The 20,449-nt window shown below is 42.9% G+C and overlaps 1 pseudogene; it reads right to left on the reverse strand.

The window, feature by feature from the left end:
- Positions 1-5,365: 5,365 nt before the first annotated feature.
- LOC145412993 (cell adhesion molecule Dscam2-like) overlaps positions 5,366-20,449 on the reverse strand; it is a 78,811-nt pseudogene continuing 63,727 nt past the window's right edge.

Raw genomic sequence — 20,449 nt, forward strand, 5'->3', positions numbered from 1 at the left:
GGGTCAGTGGGGCTGTGGACTGACTGGGTCAGTGGGGCTGTGGACTGACTGGGTCAGTAGGGCTGTGGACTGACTGGGTCAGTAGGGCTGTGGACTGACTGGGTCAGTAGGGCTGTGGACTGACTGGGTCAGTGGGGCTGTGGACTGACTGGGTCAGTGGGGCTGTGGACTGATTAAAGCTGTAGACTGACAGACAGTGAGAGTTTGGAGTACTGGAGAATGTGGGGTGAATCATGAAGGGCTTGGAGTGATGGATGTTCGCTGAATCAATAAGGGTTTGAAGTGATAAAGTGTGTGGACTGACTAGAGTGAATGTGATCGACTAGAATGTAGACTGACTAGATGTGCCGACTGCTGATCAGTGAGTCAGTTGGTTAAAGGTACTGAGAGGGGGAATTAGTGACTGTGGAGTGACTGGGCCTGTGACTGCCTGACTGACTGGGGGTCTAACAAAGCGGGAAGATGGTTAAGTAATCAGGACGGGGCGTGATATAAATTTATAAAGGGCCAGTGATGAGGCAGGACTTAGCTAACCAACTGACAAGAGAGGCAAACGACTTGAGTTATTAAAAAAAGCACAAAGGTGTAAGCAAGTCCATAAGGTTATAGAGTTATTTATGAAACACCTTTAATTCATGTGATCAGCCTGCATTCCACGATATAGTGTAGTTAGCAACGATACAGAAAAGCCAGGCATTCATTACGTTTCAAGAAGTAAATAATATGGGTCATGTCTACACCTTGGTGCTCTTTTAAAATGATACGACCCTATAACAGAACTGACGACGACTAAGGGGTGACCAAAGCCTAGATATGATTAACTGAAGGCCGAGTGTTTGGGCCTAAGCCGAGTCGTGAACTAAATTTACTATATCCTGACTAACGACTGATTGGTGTTAAGTCAACTAAAATATTGTGAGGTTCAAAGTCCTCGTACATTACCGGGTAAGAAAGATGAGGATACTTCTGGGTGGGCAGCGCATCCTCGGAGGGGTAAATTCAAGACGAGGTATCAATGGCACCGAGCAGTATGTTGAGGTGGTACAAGCTGGATGATTTCCCTCCTGTAAATACCATATAAAATTAGCAGGACTTACAACAGTGTATTCGTTATTTCTGACTGTCTCTTTGTTGAAAATATCCACACTTATTTTATCGTCAAATATGTTTACATTATTTTGGCTTTGTCACCTACTGTACTAGATATTTTGCTCTTGTTATACTGTCTCATCGTACGTAGTGTTTTGCGAAGTACTTACCTAATCTTCCCTTCAGATGACGTTCTTGGTTGAGGTCCATCCCACGGTCGCTGTCAGCATCATCTCCCACGGTCACGGTCAGCATCATCTCCCACGGTCACGGTCAGCATCATCTCCCACGGTCACGGTCAGCATCACCAGTGTCCCTCCACCATCGGCTTCTCGTCAGCATCCCAGCCATCACTCCACCTGCCAAGTAGGTTTCATTTATTTTTACAGTTCATTCGTCAATTTGGGAGATTTTTTTTTTTTTTTTTTTTTACGGCAATATTACGTAGCTCGGACAGACTACGAAAGACCTACGGTGTTGCCCATCCATAGCACTTTTTCATAACTGGCACAAGTTCTGTGTTAATTATGCTACAACTTATCAGTCAAGACGGGGATTCAATTTTGAGCAAACTAAAATTAATGTATCGTCTCCATAAAATAAGCATGTCAGATGCAGCCATTCATTATGTCAGCTGGATTCCAAAATTTTTCTAATATATTAAAACTACAAATTCAAGAAACTAGCAATTTAGTTTAAAGGTAGCAGTAGAAATTTGACAAGCAAAGTCTTCCTAAATAATTGCAATGTAACGACCAAGAACGTTGAAAATGCTCTTTATGGCGAGGACTTCCAGTTCTTTAATAACTGTACTGAAACTATATCTTATTTAACTCAATAATTTCAAGGACTGTGGTAGGTGGTGGCGACCATCATCCATTCACGATGTAGTGGTGCCTACTTCTTAGCCTTTATCATTCTTTTTCTGTGCCTGCCCTCCTCTCTTCCTGTTTCGCCCATCTTTCCTGTCACTTCTTATTGCTTTTCTTTCCTTTACATGTGCTTTATATTGAGTGACAAGCCAAATGGTTTCCTGTAAGCCAAGAAACCATTTACAACGCTGGGTGTTAACTGTATAACCAAACCATACGTGCTGCCTACGTGTCAAGTGGGTTGGCTGAGGGTTAGTGTCCCTCCCCGTAAAACAAATAACTCAGTAAAATGGCCACCCCTTACGGGATTATAGCGTCTGGAAATAGATAGATAGACTGATTTCAAGGCCGAGACGTGTAAGCATTTTGGAGACGAAACTAAATTGCTGATCAACGTATGCAACGGTATAATCGTTATATTAAACAGTATAATCAATCATATGCCATACCTGTATCAAAAGCCATAACTAAACTGTACCTGGCGTGATGAAATGCCAACACTGCTCTGGCATCCCGGTTCAGTTATCCTCTCATTTTATCTCCGACCTCTTGTGTCATAGGCATGATTTCTTGTATTCCTTGCTCAACTCGTCCTCTGGCTTCCTCTCGTAGTACCTTCTTTGCTGTTCTAGCCACCTCAGTAAGTGCACTTCTGCTCACACATCCCTCCCTGTAATACCAGTATCTGTGAAGCGACAGATCTCTAGTCCGATAAGCTATTTCAGAGTTATTTCATCTGCTCCATAAACTATTTTTTTCCATAATTATTCGTCATCTATAACTGGACATGGAATCTGAGCGGTAATCTTGTTGGTCTATTTCATTAACGCCTCTTCCTTATGACATTAATGATATCTTAAGGAAATTGTTGCAAAGTACTTAATGACACTAACAATTTCAGTTAGGCTGTAAGTATATCTATTTTTCACATAAAAGTATTAAAGTGACAAGTAAATAATTTAGGAAGAGGCACCAAGTCCATTATGCCAACAAGATTACCCCCGTCAACAAAACTGTTCATCATTGCAGCTGCCAGCAATACCACAGGCCCCGACGACGTCCCCACAGGCCAGACGACGCCCACACAGGCCACGACGACGCCCACACAGGCCCGACGACGCTCCCATGGGCACCGACGACGCCCACACAAGCCCCGGCGTCTCAGGTCTGTACTCTGGCACCGATCCTCAGCATCCGCCTTAAAGATGATCGTATTTGTAACAGACATCCAAGTTATTTTTCTACATGGCTGTATATTTTCACTGTCGTGCAGATATTTAACAGAGCAAGACATGTAATTAGAGTCAGATAACACTAATACACATCTTACCATTTACAGCTTCCACAGTTCCCCACGCTGACGCTTCATCTCCCGCCCTCATCTAATCCTGGCGACATCACAGCTCTGTCTCGGCAGCTCCTCACCCCCTGCAAGATGAACGTAGTCTCAGCAGCAGTTCTCTTAAGGTGTTTGTATGCACAAGGATGTTTTAGTTACACATGCAGATATTTTAAAAGCTTAAGGTCAGCAAGTATAAGCAGATTTATCATACAGCAAATTTATCTTACCACTGCAGCATCCGAACCTTCCGCCGGCCACACAGCTTCCGCCCATGACGACGACAACTGCCTACGCCGCAGCGTCTGCCCACATCGCAGCTTCCGCCTCTTCCCCAACGTGGTAGGTACGCCGTCTGCATCCCTGCGGAACATGAACACTGCTGCATCATTTCTTCTAAGTTTTATGATCAGTTATTTTATGGGAATGTTCTTTACAGTATTACGCAATGCACTTTTAAAGGTTAAATGCTGGAAAAAGATATGTGGTCTTTAACTTACGCATGTGCAGACAGATAGAACTTTTGATAGCATGTTACATCCCCAAAGACGTGAATTGTTTAATTTTGTTTAGTAGTATTTTCACAATTATTCTCTCTGGTTTGCTTAGTGTTTGGTAGCTGTGTCAAGTTGAAGGTACAAGCTAGCAATCTTATGAACAAACTTTAGCACAAGACTGAAAACTTAAATTATTTCTTACCATTGCAGCTGCTGTTGACGTATTTGTTGCACTTGCACACCAGCACTGCAGCTCCACTTCGACGCTGCAGTCCCACGCTGACGCCGCACGCAACGCCGACACAGTAGGCCCCAACGACGACCCAGCCCTAACGCCGACCCAACGACCTTCACGCCGACACAGCGACCTCCACGCCGACACAACGACCTCCACGCCGACACAACGACCTTCACGCCGACACAACGACCTCCACGCCGACACAACGACCTCCACGCCGACACAACACCCCCACGTCGACGCCACAGGTTCCGCCCCTCGTCGTAGGCTCGTCGTCTGTATCAGTCTGTAAGATTAACATAGTCACAGCAACAGTTCTTAGTTATAATTCTCCACCAGTTGTCTTAATTCAGTATATGTTAGTGATAGCATAGTGACGTTCCCATGAGATTAGATTTCTTTAATACTTCTTCCTTCACGATTTGTTTTGCATAATTGTGCCATCTTCCTATACATTTTGTCCAGTATCTACACAATGCCTAAGTTAAGTAAAAGAGTAACATTTAGCATCTACAAGTAACGTGATGCTATAGCCTGTTTTCACCTGCCTTTACCACTCACACCTTTACTGGTATGTGTAATATATTAACTATTTCATTACGTATGTCGTGGCTACATGAAATTCGATGGACTTACGCTAAAAGGTAGGATTTTTTTTTTTTTATGTGTCCGATTCTGGGCATAGGCTTCACAGCCTGCTCTCAAGGCCCAGTAGTCCTCCTACATGCCATACACCTCTACATGTCACCACTTCGACGCTAACACCCATCGTTCATATTGAATACATAGCTGGGCTGTCTCATATTGGTATTAGCGGGGGTATTTTTTCGACATGTCGGCGGGTCTTCTGGTAGATCTGTAAAGTCTGATTTTATGAAATTCAGATCCTTAAGCTGTTCCCTGCCCCAGCAGGGATTTGAACCTGGGTCCGGTAGGACTGCAGGCCACCTCTCTACCGATTGAGCCACCGCCTCCCCTTGATTACTAGTCAAAGTCTCCAGTCTGATTACACTTTGCTATCCACTGAGCATGAAGAGATTATGGATATTTGTCAGGTTAGGGTAAACGGACTAGAGATATCCTACTGAGCTAACGAGAATACGGTCACAAGGGAAAGGTTGCCAACAGCTTACACACCAGCATCCCGTTGATGTAGTAGCTCGCTCCCTCGTGGGTCTTATCTCCTCGCCCCCTCGCTCCTCTGCCCGTCCGTCCTCGTCCCTTTGCCCGTCCTCGCTCCTCCATCTGTCCTCGCTCTTCCATCCCTCCGTCCTCGCTCCCTCGCTCGTCCGTCCTGCTCCATCACCCCTTCTCCCGTCCTCGCTCCCTCTCAGCACATCGGGTTCAGGGAAGCTGCGTGGTCGATGATGCATCTCCGCTCTTCTGTGCTCGCCTGTCAAAAAAAACAATTATCAAAACCTAATCTGCTTTTAGTGCTGTCTTATATCAAAATAAGGCCACATATACAGGTTTAGGAAAAAAAAAAAACATATGTACATTAGGTGTTTAGGTCTTTACTCTTCAAGATTAATATTAAACCATTATTCAAAATTGAATTTTCTGTCATGTGTTACATTTGGCTAATTTCAGTTCCATTTCAGGATCATCCAGTTACCTGTCTCATCGCTGAAGTTACTGCTGCTGCTGCTGTTACTGATGACGACGAGGACAACGACGATGCTGCTGCTGCTGATGCTGTCGCTCCTCCGTTGGTGGTGTATCGCCGCTCAGACAAAAACTCGTGTCCAGCAACCAACAACGACAACCACAGACATGTCCGGCCGGACAACCATACAACCAACATCAACGAAGTAAGCTAATAGATGACCTAAGACTACCACGCCTAACTTTACCCGGCCTAGAAAGCCAACCTAGTTGACCATAACTCTGCTGCCTAACCCACCTAAGCTTGCCCCATGACCCTCCCTGCTCCTGGCTACCCCCCACCCCCACCCCAGCCTGCCCTCCACCCTACCATCACTACACACCAGCGAGGCAACCTGTGGGGAAAAGATTAGACCATATAAGTATAAAAGGTTAGGGCATATTATTACAAGAGATTATTAATAAGTGCATGTAAAGGATTAAGTAGTGCATTCAAGAGTTTACTAGTTTGTTCATATAATTATAAATGCTCACTTGCAACAACGATTATCGCAAAATTATAAGCTAATAATAGCAATTTATAAAATTATTCCATATACCTGTTGCTGAAGCTGCTGTGTTGATCCTTCAGTACGATGACGCCTGTATAATTGTATTCTGGCTGCCTCTGACGGATTTATTCAGATCAAGAAGGGTGTCCAACAGAAGGGATTAAAAGCAGCCTCCATCCATCCATTTTGGTGCTGGAGAGGGACACCATGTGGTGGCACTGATGGTACCAAAAGGATGGTGGGCTGCAGGACGGGTAACTTCATGGTTCATACATGCATCTCTCGTAGTGAAGGTGTTAATTCTTGCTTGATATTCACTCCTCACTGCTGCTGAACATTGTGCCAGCGAGCGAAGTAGAGCCTGGAAAAAAATGCAGAGTTTAGCTAATTTGTGGAGACGAAGATTGAGGCGAAATACGAATATGTCATTTATATTACTGAGACTTATTTAGCCATAGCATTTTCTATTTCTGCCACTGAGCTTGGTGACAGAGGAAGTAAAAGAACGATATTGTGGACCAGATTAATGAGAGAACTGATATAAAAACGACCCAGAAATCAGGGTATTATTGCCAATAATTACAGTCAAGCCCGTCGGGTATTCCAGCCTTTCCTATGACAAACTCCTCAAATTAGAAGAGGGAGGGGGTCTTCTCTATGACATATCCTTCGCAAATGTGTCTTAAGTTAGGGGTTAAGTTTGATTACGTTATGTCGGGTTAGGTTACATTAGGTTAATTTAATAAAGAAAGAAATAGGCGAGAATTAGCCTCAGAACCATTCGAAATATGGGTAAATTCTGCCCCTAATGAAAAAAATGAAAAGAAAAACTTATCTCGGTGAATTTCAAGGATTTTATTTCGTATTTTGACTTCAACCCCAAATAGGGGTTAGGCATCACTGGTGGAAATTAATCTAAATCATTCGGAACAAGGGTAAATCCTACCCCTAGTGAAAAAAAAAATTGAAAATACCCCGACTGTAGTAAACGATAAAAAACCCGAAATCAGTTTTAACCTCTTCAGTTTTATGACAATCTTTTTTGTTTGGAGCATGCTGGCTTCAGACGATTTTATTGAACATAGGACTTGTAATAGTGAAGGGTTAAGGCTATATCAGACCCCTTTCGATCATAAATTAGGCTGATTTAAATAGTTTGGAAATAGCGAGAATAATAGGCAAAATACGCTATATTGAAGGAGTTAATTGCATTGTTGAAGGCAAATCAGTGGCAGAAATTGATCCTGTAATAAACCCTTCCAGTCTGCTATCAGGCAACCACCAGACGATTTTATTCAGCTTAAGGGATCTCTCGTAGTTAAAGGATTAATGAAGGCTGTGTCTAACCTCACCAGTTCGAAAAATAATCCCCACATTTTGAAAACCTATCCCTAGTTACAGAAAAATACCCATAATTCTTTTAATTCGTAAAAATAAGGTAAATGCGGTTGTCTTCAGATGCGAGGAATAAAATCGGATAATTACTCATCGGTTCACTGGGGTTAACGGGAGGATTTAGTCACGATCAGGCACCAACATACGTGGCCTATTGCCAGTCTTACTGTTTGTGGCAGAGTAGGAAAAATTCTTATTGTAAAACTATATATACTAAAAATGAATTAGGTAGACAGCAGGCAGTAATGAGGACAAGAGTCTTGGTGTTGGCAGCATTGATATTTCACTAAGTTGAAAATACAGTCTGCCGGCTTCCTTCACCTCACTGGCAGACATATTGCAAAGACCGGTAAAATTCCTTAGAATATATGGCTATTTCTTAAAATAATAATAACAATAATAATAATAATAATATAAATTAAATTCGAGCTTCTTTTCCGCCGAAAGCCACCAAAAACTTGGAAAATAAGTCACGCTTGAAATAATACACTTTTAAATTCCCTTAACAGACCTGAAATGGAGAGAAAAAATCGCCAAAGTCATCAGCTGGGCAGGTGGAGCCAGGAGGTCCGTCCTGTAGGGAGTCTGGGGTTCAAATGAGAGGCAGTGGTCGCCGCCATAACGTCATCAGCTTGGTTAGTTCACAGCATCGCCACCAGAACCACCCCCGCCTCCCCAGCACCACCCCTGCTTGTTTTCCGCCATTTTAAGGTCAGTTTATGCTATTATTACTACTTCTAGTGCTATATTCCTATATTTTTTCGTAGAATTAATACAGCTGACTTAGATCTCGTGCAAATCATATCCTAGGTTAAATAATGGGATCATATATTGCCTTGAAACCAGTGTTACGAGTCGAACTCCATCTTGTACACTTTTCCATACGTATGTTAATTCCCAAGCTCATGATTTTTCTTTCTATATTATTTGCTGTTGAATATGCCCTACCAAATTACTGATACTAAGTTAAACAGATAAAGTTAATAAGCTTCGTTTCACCTTATTCTTCGAAGCCTCATATTTGGATCGTTATCTCGGTACTGTTTTACTCTCTTGATCTACATTCCTAACTCTGTATAAAACTAGGCCATAAGAGCATACTTCTAGAGCATACTTCTAGAGCATACTTCTTCCCGTACTGTCATAAGTGTCATTTTAATATATAGATTATTTTGAAACATTTTTAGGGAGATAGTACTGTCTTAGATATTTCATACAAGTATTCCTATTGTGCTGGGCCTTCTTTCCTTTATTCTAGCTAACTCAGACTATTTTCTAGAGCTTAGATAGAGTCCTAGGAGCCTGATAGTGTTAATACTGGTACCATTAACCCTGTCATGGTCGGGACAGCTCCTATTCTAGTCAACATCAGGTTATTTTATTAAGTAGAGTGAGTGAAAGTGGTCTAACAGTGAGGGTGTTTGTGGGTGCTTGGTGAGTGTGTGGGGGTTGGGTTTGTGTGTGTGTGTGTGTGTGTGTGTGTGTGTGTGTGTGTGTGTGTGTGTTAAGTCATGATATAGATGTGTTATGTTTATACTGTGTCGATGGAATTTCACAACATGATCTTTATCCCCAACAGCACCAGGGCCTGAACCACAACACAACCAGCAACACCACCACTCTCATCACCCAGGGAGGTATGCGCTCCAGGAACACATCCAGTGGGGGAGAAGTAGCCTGTTTGGAGGGCCTTGTTCTCGTCATGCATACCATCTCACTCAACGGATGGAGGTATAGTGTATGTTGTTTTTGTGTGTGTGTGTGTGTGTGTGTGTGTGTGTGTGTGTGTGTGTGTGAGGGAGAGAGAGAGAGAGGTTGGGAGGTGCATATGTTAAAGAATGATACAGTATATAATTATGTCAATGGTGTAAATGACGATGGTATGGTGTAAAACTGTGTTTGTATGCGTGTATGAGAGACAGAGATAGAAATGGAGATAGACAGCGATAGAGATAGAGATAGAGATAGAGACAGAGACACAGCGAAACAGATAGACCCAGTGAATTTGGCAGAGTAGAGCTGCACGCCAGACCTCTCACCACTGAGGTCTGGCTGCAACTGATGTCTTTCTCGCTGCCACACTCGCCCCGACTCCACTCTGACCCCAACTCGGAGGATTTTCCAGTCTATTCTCCTTAATTTGCTTGTAATTCCACCTGATTTTCCACTATAAGGTAATACACTAGCGATAAATTAATGTTTTTAGAGGGATTTTGATAATTTGGTAAAGTTATTGCGTTATGTATGCTGTACGATCGAGTGCCTGAAAGATTGGTTTGCCAGACGTACAACGGAAGGTTGGATCAATAATTGACGTATTTTTTACTGTTTATATTTATTTAATGGGTAGTTTTTGTCCCAGCACAGCACACCATATCACCACACACACAATACATGCACCACAACACACCCCAGCACACCACAACAGGCGGTGCAGCTGCCAGGTCACATAACCATCCTTAAACGCCCCCTATCTCCCTACAGGAGGACGGTGGACTTCAGGAAAGGGAAAATTCAGCCTGCAGTCCACTGGGATCACGTACAGACCAACCTACGACCACAAGAACAGCAGGAGCAACAGCAACAAGGGGTGATTAAAACGAAGTCTACGAGTGTGTAATTGATTTTATTGCAATCTAATAAATGGAATACACCACAGAGTAACATTCATTGCACCCTCAGTAGCGTAGGAACCCGAGGAGAGGCTTTTAAAAACAATAAATTTATCCTAGTTACCCCTTTATTAATCATAGAAAACGGTTGGACCGGGAATTTTAGGGGGAACTAAAATATTTTGGTATCATCATCATCATCATCATCATACGACACATGATATCCGAAGTAGTGTCGACCATAGCTAACGATGCAGCTGTATATGTGTGTGTGTGTGTGTGTGTGTGTGTGTGTGTGTGGGTAAGAGTGGCAATGACTTGTCAGTTCAGAGGTTATGACAGTGAAACAGCTGGCCTAGCAGCTTAGTTCTTTGTCTGACGTAGACCAGATTACTTGGCCTGTCACTCTGGTCTGGCTCCTCTCTATCGAGGCAGGTAGTGTTCTTATGGTATTATACAGTGTCCCAGGATTTATTTTGGGGAGTTTTATTTTTCCGAGACCCATCAGTTGTGCCCCGTATATTCTATCAGTTCATCTTTGTCTTGACGTTAGTACAGTTAGTCCTTTTGATTATTATTGATAAATCTATAACTTTTCGTGTTTTCGTAAAATCTAGCCAATCTGACCTTTTTTCGATACATCCAGAAAGTCAGGTATTCAAAGACACCATTTTGTCGTACATGGGGGTCAATAACATACTCAGAACTCGTAACATAAATTTTATTGGTTACAATTACTCGTACATCTGAATGTAATGACTTAATAATTACATGTTGAATTATGGCTCACGTTTTCACTAAGTAATTAATAGACTCAGATCTGTACCTAACAACTGAGGCTCACATAGGCTTCAGAGACTTGAACTGAGTGAAGACTAGCATAATTTACCTCTTTCCTGATATAAAATACATCACTATAACTAAGCTCTTCTAGCCTTGGGTCCCTAAATGTTAGACTTATTCACTTGGTTTAGTGTGGATATAAGGTACATATTCCCGTTGTCTGAGACTCCCTAGCACCTCTTTCTTGCCTGTTTTGCATATTACACATTAAGATACACTAATAACATACGTAGAAATAATCTTAAGAAAAAGGTGCTACAAGGAATAGTGCCAAGATGAAGTTTCTGCAATGTAAGATTAAATAACTAAAGCTAACACTGATTTGAACTAATACACATCTGGTCCACAGGTCGTGCTGGAGTCTGCTGCCTTGACGCTGCTTCCTTGCCACACTGGTCATACCCTGCTGAAGTTTGGTCTGCCCTGCCGTGAGAAGCCTGACGGTGGTGTGGTGTCTTCCCCTACTCTGAGATGCCTGGTGGTGGTGGTGGTGGCGGCGGCGGCGGCAGGGTGTCGTGTCTTCCCCAGCCGTGAGATGACTTGCTGCTGCTGCTGGTGATCTGCCCTGACCTGCCGAGAGAAGCCTGGTGGTGATGGTGTGATCTGCCTTGCAAGTCGGGTCGCTCCCCTCCACAATGTTCTGTGGACAAATGCTACTTTTGAATGCATATTTTATATTGCTGTCTCTGTTAATGTATTCTGTACTGAAGTATTAATAATGAAAACTTAAATTTTCTGTCTTGTTTCATTACCTTTTTAACTTTGGCTTTGACTTAATATAGGTGATAAGTATATTGCGCTCTGCAGTCTTGTGTGTTGTGGGGACGGCTTTTGTGATGAGCTAAGACATTCTGATCGCTTCACCAAATTACTACTCAGCCGTGTGATCAGTGGACATAAAAGATTATACAATACAATGATATACAGCTAAGCATAAAAAAGGTTATGGGAATTCTCCACCATGCAATCAATGGACCTAAATTAAAGCCTATATTATAAAGCTAAGCCTGAAGAGGGTTGTGGGAAGTAGATAATGATGCAGGATAGACACTGGTAATGTTCACTGAGCCGTGCCCGCAACACACAAGAACTGGGTGGCGTAATATATGGACCACCTTGTATAATGAGAGGCCGTAAGTGTGTGCTGACTCACAAACTTGCCATCAATGCCCCGTCATAACTATTATTGTGTCTTGTAGGAAGCACAAAGAAAACAGGCCACAGAATACCTCCTTGTCTCTTGTTCCTCCTACACAAACATACACGCCTTTCACTTTAACTTGACACAGAGTTTCATTGAAAGCATACGAGAATGTCACGCGGATCAGTAGCAGAAACAGATAGTACTATAATTTTACATCCTTTCCACAGCACTCACTCGTGACTAGCATCATATTCTAGTGATAACTATCGCTACTACTCGGTAACCCATATGAAAACTATTTATGAACTATCCATCTATCTATAGCCAGACGCCTTAATCCCGTAAAAGGTGGCTACAGACAAGTCGCCTCTATGCCACCCTGTCCTCTGTCATTATGCATCACTCCCCCTAATACACACCCACCCTCTCTCATATACATCCCAACTCCATCCTCCACCTATAAGTAAATCATTAAAACAACCGTGAATTAATATCGCACAAGCTGAGCCCTAATCTTACCCAACACAAACAAGAGGAAGCTTTAAAGAACAGAAAACAATACCTTGATAGCAGAAGACACTAAGACCACAAGTACTGACAGCCTACACCAAGAAACATAACTAATTTCAGTCAGAGACCAAGTGAATATGAGATGCACACAGTTCATCACTTCAGCTCAAGATCCGTCCCACCCTTGTAACCTTATGTTGCATCATCCTCTCCACAAAGAAACAAAATCGAACAACCGCCCATCACTACTCAGATTATCTCTGCAACATCCCTCCTCCACCCAATTCTACACTTGCCAGACACATACATAAACACATAAACACCCCAGCCAGCCAAAACTTTCTATACCAAACACATACATAAACACACAGACACCCCAGCCAGCCAAAACTTTCTATACCAAACACATACATAAACACACAGACACCCCAGCCAGCCAAAACTTTCTATACCAAACACATACATAAACTACATAGACACCAGCCAAAACTTTCTATACCACATACATAACACATGGACACCCCAGCCAGCCAACACTGCCAAACAGCATCCTTCATGTGCCTCCACCAGACATACATCATCAGACACTACCGAACCCAGAGACACGAGTACACCAACCTTCCCTGCTACAATACTAACACAAAATATAACACACATATAATCCACTGTGCTCATACTGCAAAGTGGCACCCCCACACCACAGCACACCCACTCACTTCCTGCACCACACTACCACAACACAGATAATCCTTCAACATAGCACTCGGTTCACAACCAGAGGAGCCTAAGGTGTAACAACAACAACAACTCAGGCCAAGTTAAACTGAAAAGAGTGTAGTTACGAAAGGAAAATTATTTCAAGTGATTTCGTAAGCGCTTCGGGTACACAAAGTTACAGGGTCGCAGAGAACGAACTGCATACCGAGGGTTATAATACTGTGGCGGGTTAGGGGGTTTATACCTCCTTTTCTTTAGTGATTTATTGTTCAAGCGAGCGAACGAACAAAGCAAGTAAGCGAGAACACTATTTGACATGGTATGATAGGGTGGCAGAGAACAGTGCCAAGACTGTGTTGTCTAGGAAACTAATAAAGCAACAACGGATCTATGAACATCATTAGAAACCTAGTAAAAAATAACAGGAATTACTTGAGGGACTTTTCTCAAAATTTGGCGCGCCAGTGCTGATAAAAGGAAAAAAAAAAGTACCAAACTGAGCACCAGAACCGAGTTATTTTAGAAGTTTTTAAAGCTACTGCAGATCTGTTCAGACAGCTGGAAAGCTTATGAAGAAGAAATTGGTACTATTTAAGTTAAATAGACTTAGCTTTTAACATCAAACGAAACTGATGGGTAGATGAATGGATAGACAGATGGGTGGATGTGGAATCATGGATGCTTGGACGGATGGTAGTGTTCCTGCTGTTTCGTCCTTCCACCTGCCGACAAAAATCATCATCAATATCATCATCATCATAATCATCATCATCATTATCATATTATCATCATTACTTATCTATCTATCTATATCTATGACTGTTTATCTATAGCCAGACGCCTTAATCCCGTAAGGGGTGGCCACAAGCAAATCGCCTCCATGATGTACTGTCCTCTACCATTTAGCTCAAGTATCCCACTCATATGTTTCTACTCTTTCCCTCCATCTCATCATCGGTCTCCCCATCCCCCTCTATCCTTCCAGCTAACTCATGTGCACTCTTCTAGTCATTTTCTTATTCGCCATCCTCTCCACATGGCCAAACCATCTCGAAGTGTTTCTCTTAACGCTTTCAGTCTCATCCACATCAGCATCACAACGCTCCTTCATCTGCCCATTTGTCTGTCTGTCTCTCTATGAAACTCCACATGCTCCTCTCAAGTAGCTCATTTCCACTGCTCTCACTCTTGACTTGTGTCCTTTCAACAAGATCCAAGCTTCACTTCCATACTTTAAAGTGGGAATCACAGCATGCAGTGCCCTTTTTTTTCATACTTTCATCCTCAGTTCCCTCTTCCTAATCACTGCTTTTTAGAGAACAAGCAACCCTCCTTCCCTGACGTATCATTTCAGTCACTTCATCCTCTAATCTTCCATCCTTATTCATCACATTACATAAATACTTAAATGCACTCATATTCTTCCATTTCCTGACTATGCAGCCTCACTGTGCATTCTGTAACCTCATACGTTGAGATGTTAAAGCATCACCACCATCAGCATCAACATCATTATCACCATCAATATCATCACCATCAGCCTGTGACACACCACTGCATGATAAGGACCCTCTCACCTTTCTCCACTCTGATCCATTGATTGTTAGCCTGTTCCGTCCTTGCTCGGTAGATCTGCATCATATGATCTCTCCATCTTGTTCTCTGTGCACCTCTTCTTCTCACTCCATCTCTGGCTTGCCATTCAGTTACGCTCGCTGTCCTTCTGTTATCTCTTCTGTGAAAGACGTGACCTGAGGTGTGTGTGTGTGGAGTTACCTGGAAACAAGCTCAGAATTACTAGATGCGGGAGCTTCAGGCCCCTTAGGTTAATCTCCTTGGTGTGGTGTGGTGTGGTGTGATGTGGTGTGGTGGCGGGGGTTATGTAGTGTGGTGTGGGAAGGGTTGTGTGGTGAGGTGTGGTGTGGTGTGTGGGAGGGTGGTTGTATGTGGTGTGGTGTGGGAGGGTGATTTTGTGCGGTGTGGTGTGGGAGGGTGATTTTGTGCGGTGTGGTGTGGGAGGAGGAATTTTTGTGGTTTGGTGTGGTGTGGGAGGGTGGTTTTGTGTGGTGTGGTGTGGTGTTGGAGGATGGTTATGTGTGGTGTGGGAGGAGGATTTTTTGTGGTGTGGTGTGGGAGGGTGAATTTGTGTGGCGTGGGAGTGTGATTTCGTGTCGTGTAGTGTGAGAGATTGGTATGGTGTGGTGTGATACGGTGTGGGAGGGTGGTATGGTATGGTGTGGTGTGAGAGGGTGATGGTGTGTGACTTAATGTGTGGGGCTGGTAGAACGTAACTTGGCTTCACTATAATCTCTAAAGCCTATATGAGTACAACACCTCTCATCCGAAAATGGTTAGTGAGAAGCAGACGGTCAGGGCCGGTCCTAGAGCTACTGTGATAAAATGTAGAAAATCATGTGTTGTATCCTTAAAATTAAAAAGAATATGTGAGGTTAATTCTTCCCTTTAAATAAAGACCAAAATATATGTATTACTTCACTCATATTCATCCACTTCCTAACGATACATAAAGAGACGGTGATCAGTGACTTATGGAACCCTGTGCTGTGATCTATGGGATGTAATAAGCTTTTCAGAATATTGCGTAAGTGTCTCGTAATTGTATAGGTAAAAGGTCCTATATTCTTGACCTAATATTTACCCTTGAAATAAAACTATGAATGTGTGGAAATAATTCTGCCATGTAACTAACTATGGAGTCATCAACCAAGTTTACACGGAAGCGAGCGCGAGCACACACACACACACACACACACACACACACACACACACACACACACACACACACACACACATATATGCCCAGTCACCAAAACACGAAGGAAAGGGAGAGGTGACTCAGCCAATGACTTGAAGATCGTCGTCGTCGTCGTCATCGTCGTTGTCGTAATCATCACCATCGTCATCTCCCTCGTCATCATCATCATCATCGTCAGCAGCAGCAGTTATTGTCATCCCAACACTGTAAAAGATGTAGAACAGATGTTATATCAGAGTCATCACCTTTATCATCATATTCATCACTGCCTTCTAATCAAATTGTAGAATTTGTACGGGAGTCACATCATCATCATCATCATCATCATCATCATCATCATCATAACTGTCATCATCCCAGCTGTTTCATCGAGTATATAGTTTTATCAAAATCATCATCATCATATTCATCCCATTTCTGTTAGTTCGTACAGAGGTTAAATCCTCACCGCTATCGCCAGTAGTAGCTGTATTATAATCATCATCATCATCATCATCATCATCATCATCATCAGCCTGTGACACACCACTACAGGATAAGGACCCCTCTCACCTGTCTCCACTCCGATCCATTGGTTGTTAGCTTGTTCCTTCCCATATCGGTGGATCTGGGAGTATTATCTATCTTGTTCTCTGCGTACCTCATCCTCTCACTCCATCTCTGGTCTGCCATTTAGTTACGCTGGCTGTCCATGCGTTACCTGTTCTATGGAAGACGTGACCTAAGGACTGCGTGTGGAGTGACCTGTAAACAAGAGGACAAATATACGTGTGTTGCAGCATCACTACTATACCCTGTTCACTCTAACTTGGCGTAAAATTGCAATCTCTTTCTTAAATTTTGTGTTGTGACAAGGGGTTAACACTACAATGGTGCTAGTCACGAAGAAGTGGTATGGAAATGGTGTAGAGCTGTAAGTTTGTCAAGTTCTTCCACTGCACTACGGGAAATCAGCTGCAAAAAGACGACTATCACGGCCTAGGCAAATGAAGGAACAACACCACAATATACGTGTACGTGTGTGTGTGTGTGTGTGTGTGTGTGTGTGTGTGTGTGTGTGTGTGTGTGTGTGTGTGTGTGTGTGTGTGTGTGTGTGTGTGTGTGTGTGTGTGTGTGTGTGTGTGTGTGTGTGTGTGTGTGTGTGTGCCCTTCAGGACAAAATAATTTACATACAATAATTTTTTCCATCACACTGTCCCTCTGAAATCTGAATCGCACTTATCAGTTTACATTCAGGTCCCAAACTGTACTGCAGAGTTGCCGTGAATTGCACACTGGTTGTGACGTCATTATTGCACACGGTCTCGTTTAGTAACCAGGATGACAGAGGATGTATTGTTGGTATAACTACCATAAAATTTGGTATACTGTGAATACTGGAAGAGAGGGTATAATTAATGATGTCAGACCTATTATGATTCAAGTGTAAGGACGTTAAATGATTAAGAGAGTTAATAAGTCAGCAAATGTTGATTAATAACCAGCCAGGAGACAAGTAAGTTTATCCACATCCAAGTTTTCTAGTATATCAACTGTACACGATTTACAACATTGTTTCGGTATTTCTTTAATATTACAAAGTAAGTGTGCACTGCTAATGGTTGGCACGTGTCTTGTAAATAATATATATATATATATTTTTATGATATCGCCAGGTGGGTAAGAGTTGAGCTGTTCCACGACGTATTTACTTCCTTGTTTTAGAAATGAAAGCAGTATTATAGAACCAAACCGCTACATATTCGTTGGGTTTTAACTGTGAACGGTCTGAATAACAATACATGTTAGTTCCTCCCAATCATGACAAAAATCCCCCTTATTCCTACAAGGAAAATAACGTGAACAATTAGTGTTAGTGTGGAATGACGTCCGCCTGCCCACATCCATGCTCGTCGTTCATTTGTTTTTCCACATTAGCAGACGATTTTCCACAAAACGGCAGCACTGGACTACAAGGCCTCCTCATCTCCCTCACACTAACATCCCCCTTGTCTCATCAGAATTACGTCCCAAGAAGCCCAGCCTTATGAAATTATTATTTCTTTGGGCCATGATACTTCCTGGCTGTCAGTGCGATATCCTTGTGTCCTAATGTAGTCACCTTAATGGCTAAAAACAGCAAATATCAACACTTACCTCAGAGGGAGACATGATGCAACAGCAACACACACACACCCTCGTCCTTCCACTGTCCTTTGACCACTAGCAAAAGTAGCCAAGTAGCGACGCCTACCAAGACAGAGAAACTTGTTCAGCTACTTTTACAACCACTAGATGGTACCAGGGCCCTTTCATGGTAGGGGCAACTCTAGTATTCTATTCCAGGTACTGCTTGGCGATAGCATTCAGTTGAAATTGAAGTCATACTACTCTAGGAGAGTGTTAATGCTGTCTCTATTAACTCTCATGTGTGTGTGCGTGTGTGTGTAGGTGATGTGTTGTGTGTGTGTTTGATGTGTGTGTGTGTGTGTGTGTGTGTGTGTGTGTGAGTGTGTAAGTGATGTGGTTGTGTGTGTGTGTGAGGGGTGTATATTTGATGTGGATGTGTGTGTGTGTGTGTGTGTGTGTGTGTGTGTGTGTGTGTGTGTGTGTGTGTGTGTGTGTGTGTGTGTGTGTGTGTGTGTGTGTGGGTGTGTGGGTGGGTGGGGGAATGGGGGTGTATTGTTTGTGTGTGTGAGGGGTGGAGGGTTAGGGGGTGTATGGTTTGAAGTGGTTGCAGTGTATGTGTGTGTGGGGGGGAGGGGATGGGGGTGTATTGTTTGTGTGTGTGAGGGGTGGAGGGTTGAGGGATGTATCGTTTGAAGTGGTTGCAGTGAGTGTGTGTGTGTGTGTGTGTGTGTGTGTGTGTGTGTGTGTGTGTGTGTGTGTGTGTGTGTGTGTGTGTGTGTGTGTGTGTTAGCTCACTACCAGTCAGCGGACCTTGGTTATACATAAGGAGACATGCTATTAAAGTTGCGGCACAAATATAATGTGCAATGAAGTCAACTTCACTGAAAATAACGCCACGCTTCTTCTCCCTTTCCTGTCTCCTTGCCTTGCGTCTGTCTGTCAGTCTGTGTGTCTTTCTTTCTGCCTGTCTCGCTATTGCAAACCACAAACAACGCTCAACTGTCCACAACTTCCTAGAATATCATAGTATCCTGCATTATACTACTATTTTTTTTTTTTTTTACAGGGTAACTTGACCCAGATTTTCGTCCTTTTGCCGCTTACTTCACATGGGTCATTGGCAGAAAAGGGCAGCGCTACGGCTCCTCTTCAATGGCACTTTTTTGTGACTTACATGTTCTAGTATTAATCTATTGCTACAACTCAGTATTCAAGTTGGAGAGATGGAAATTTTAGGCCAAGTTTGAGTAAAATGGGTACAGAATTAATAAAGTCAAACAGCATACCTTTGGTGGGTGCAGCGAGAACAAGGCGACAGATCGCAGGCAGGAGGACAATGGCGGGAAAATCCAGCAAAATCTAACCACCAGCTTATGAAGTGACGCCAACAACACTCGTGCCTCACAATCGGTTCAAACGCCCGTCCACTTTATCACTAAACACCTGTGGTTCTGAAGTATGGTAACAGAAAACAAAATAATCGTGTAGACGTGATGTACTGATGCACTCTCTCCACGGAGTCTACCTCTGACCTACTGTTTATTGCTTGTTCGTCACAATGCTTCGAAATTGATGAGCCTCTCGCTCGGACATGACGGCTGACTGAACCTTTATCCTTGTCTTGTACCCCTGACCTTTTACTGAATGCTATAAAAAAACGAATTACTTCATCCTAACCCAATTCAGAGTTTAATGACAGAGATGATCTGCACGCTTTACTTTCCCGCGCACCTTTTCTGACACCACTGATTAAGTCGGGGTGGGCTTCCTATTCAGAGAAAGCAGTAAAATGGATGGGTAACTGCGAGAAATTAGTCACTGTCCGCTGACTCTTTCTGCTTGGATTCCAGCGACAACGTTCCCGAGTTCGTAAGGGTTTGTACAGAATGGTAAATTCAAAATCTAAATAAAGAAATAAGATAATCTGCTGACTTTTTCCTATAATCTTGCTAACAGACAGGCAGACAGACAGGCAGGCAGACAGACTGATAGACAGATATAAACCGGGCCAAACACATAGCTTCATCGCGCTTTCTCGGATGGTTGTAATATAACTCCCTTCTGGCAGAAAAAACGAGATTTTTTTTTTTTTTCACTTTTCTCATTACCCATTTTTTTTTCAGCTTTACTCGTACCAGATCACGTTAGTTAA

Source organism: Coenobita brevimanus, chromosome 12 (assembly GCF_032717465.1).
Source record: "Coenobita brevimanus isolate Jiangsu-jjx chromosome 12, ASM3271746v2, whole genome shotgun sequence".
NCBI classification, from domain to species: Eukaryota; Metazoa; Arthropoda; class Malacostraca; order Decapoda; family Coenobitidae; genus Coenobita; species Coenobita brevimanus.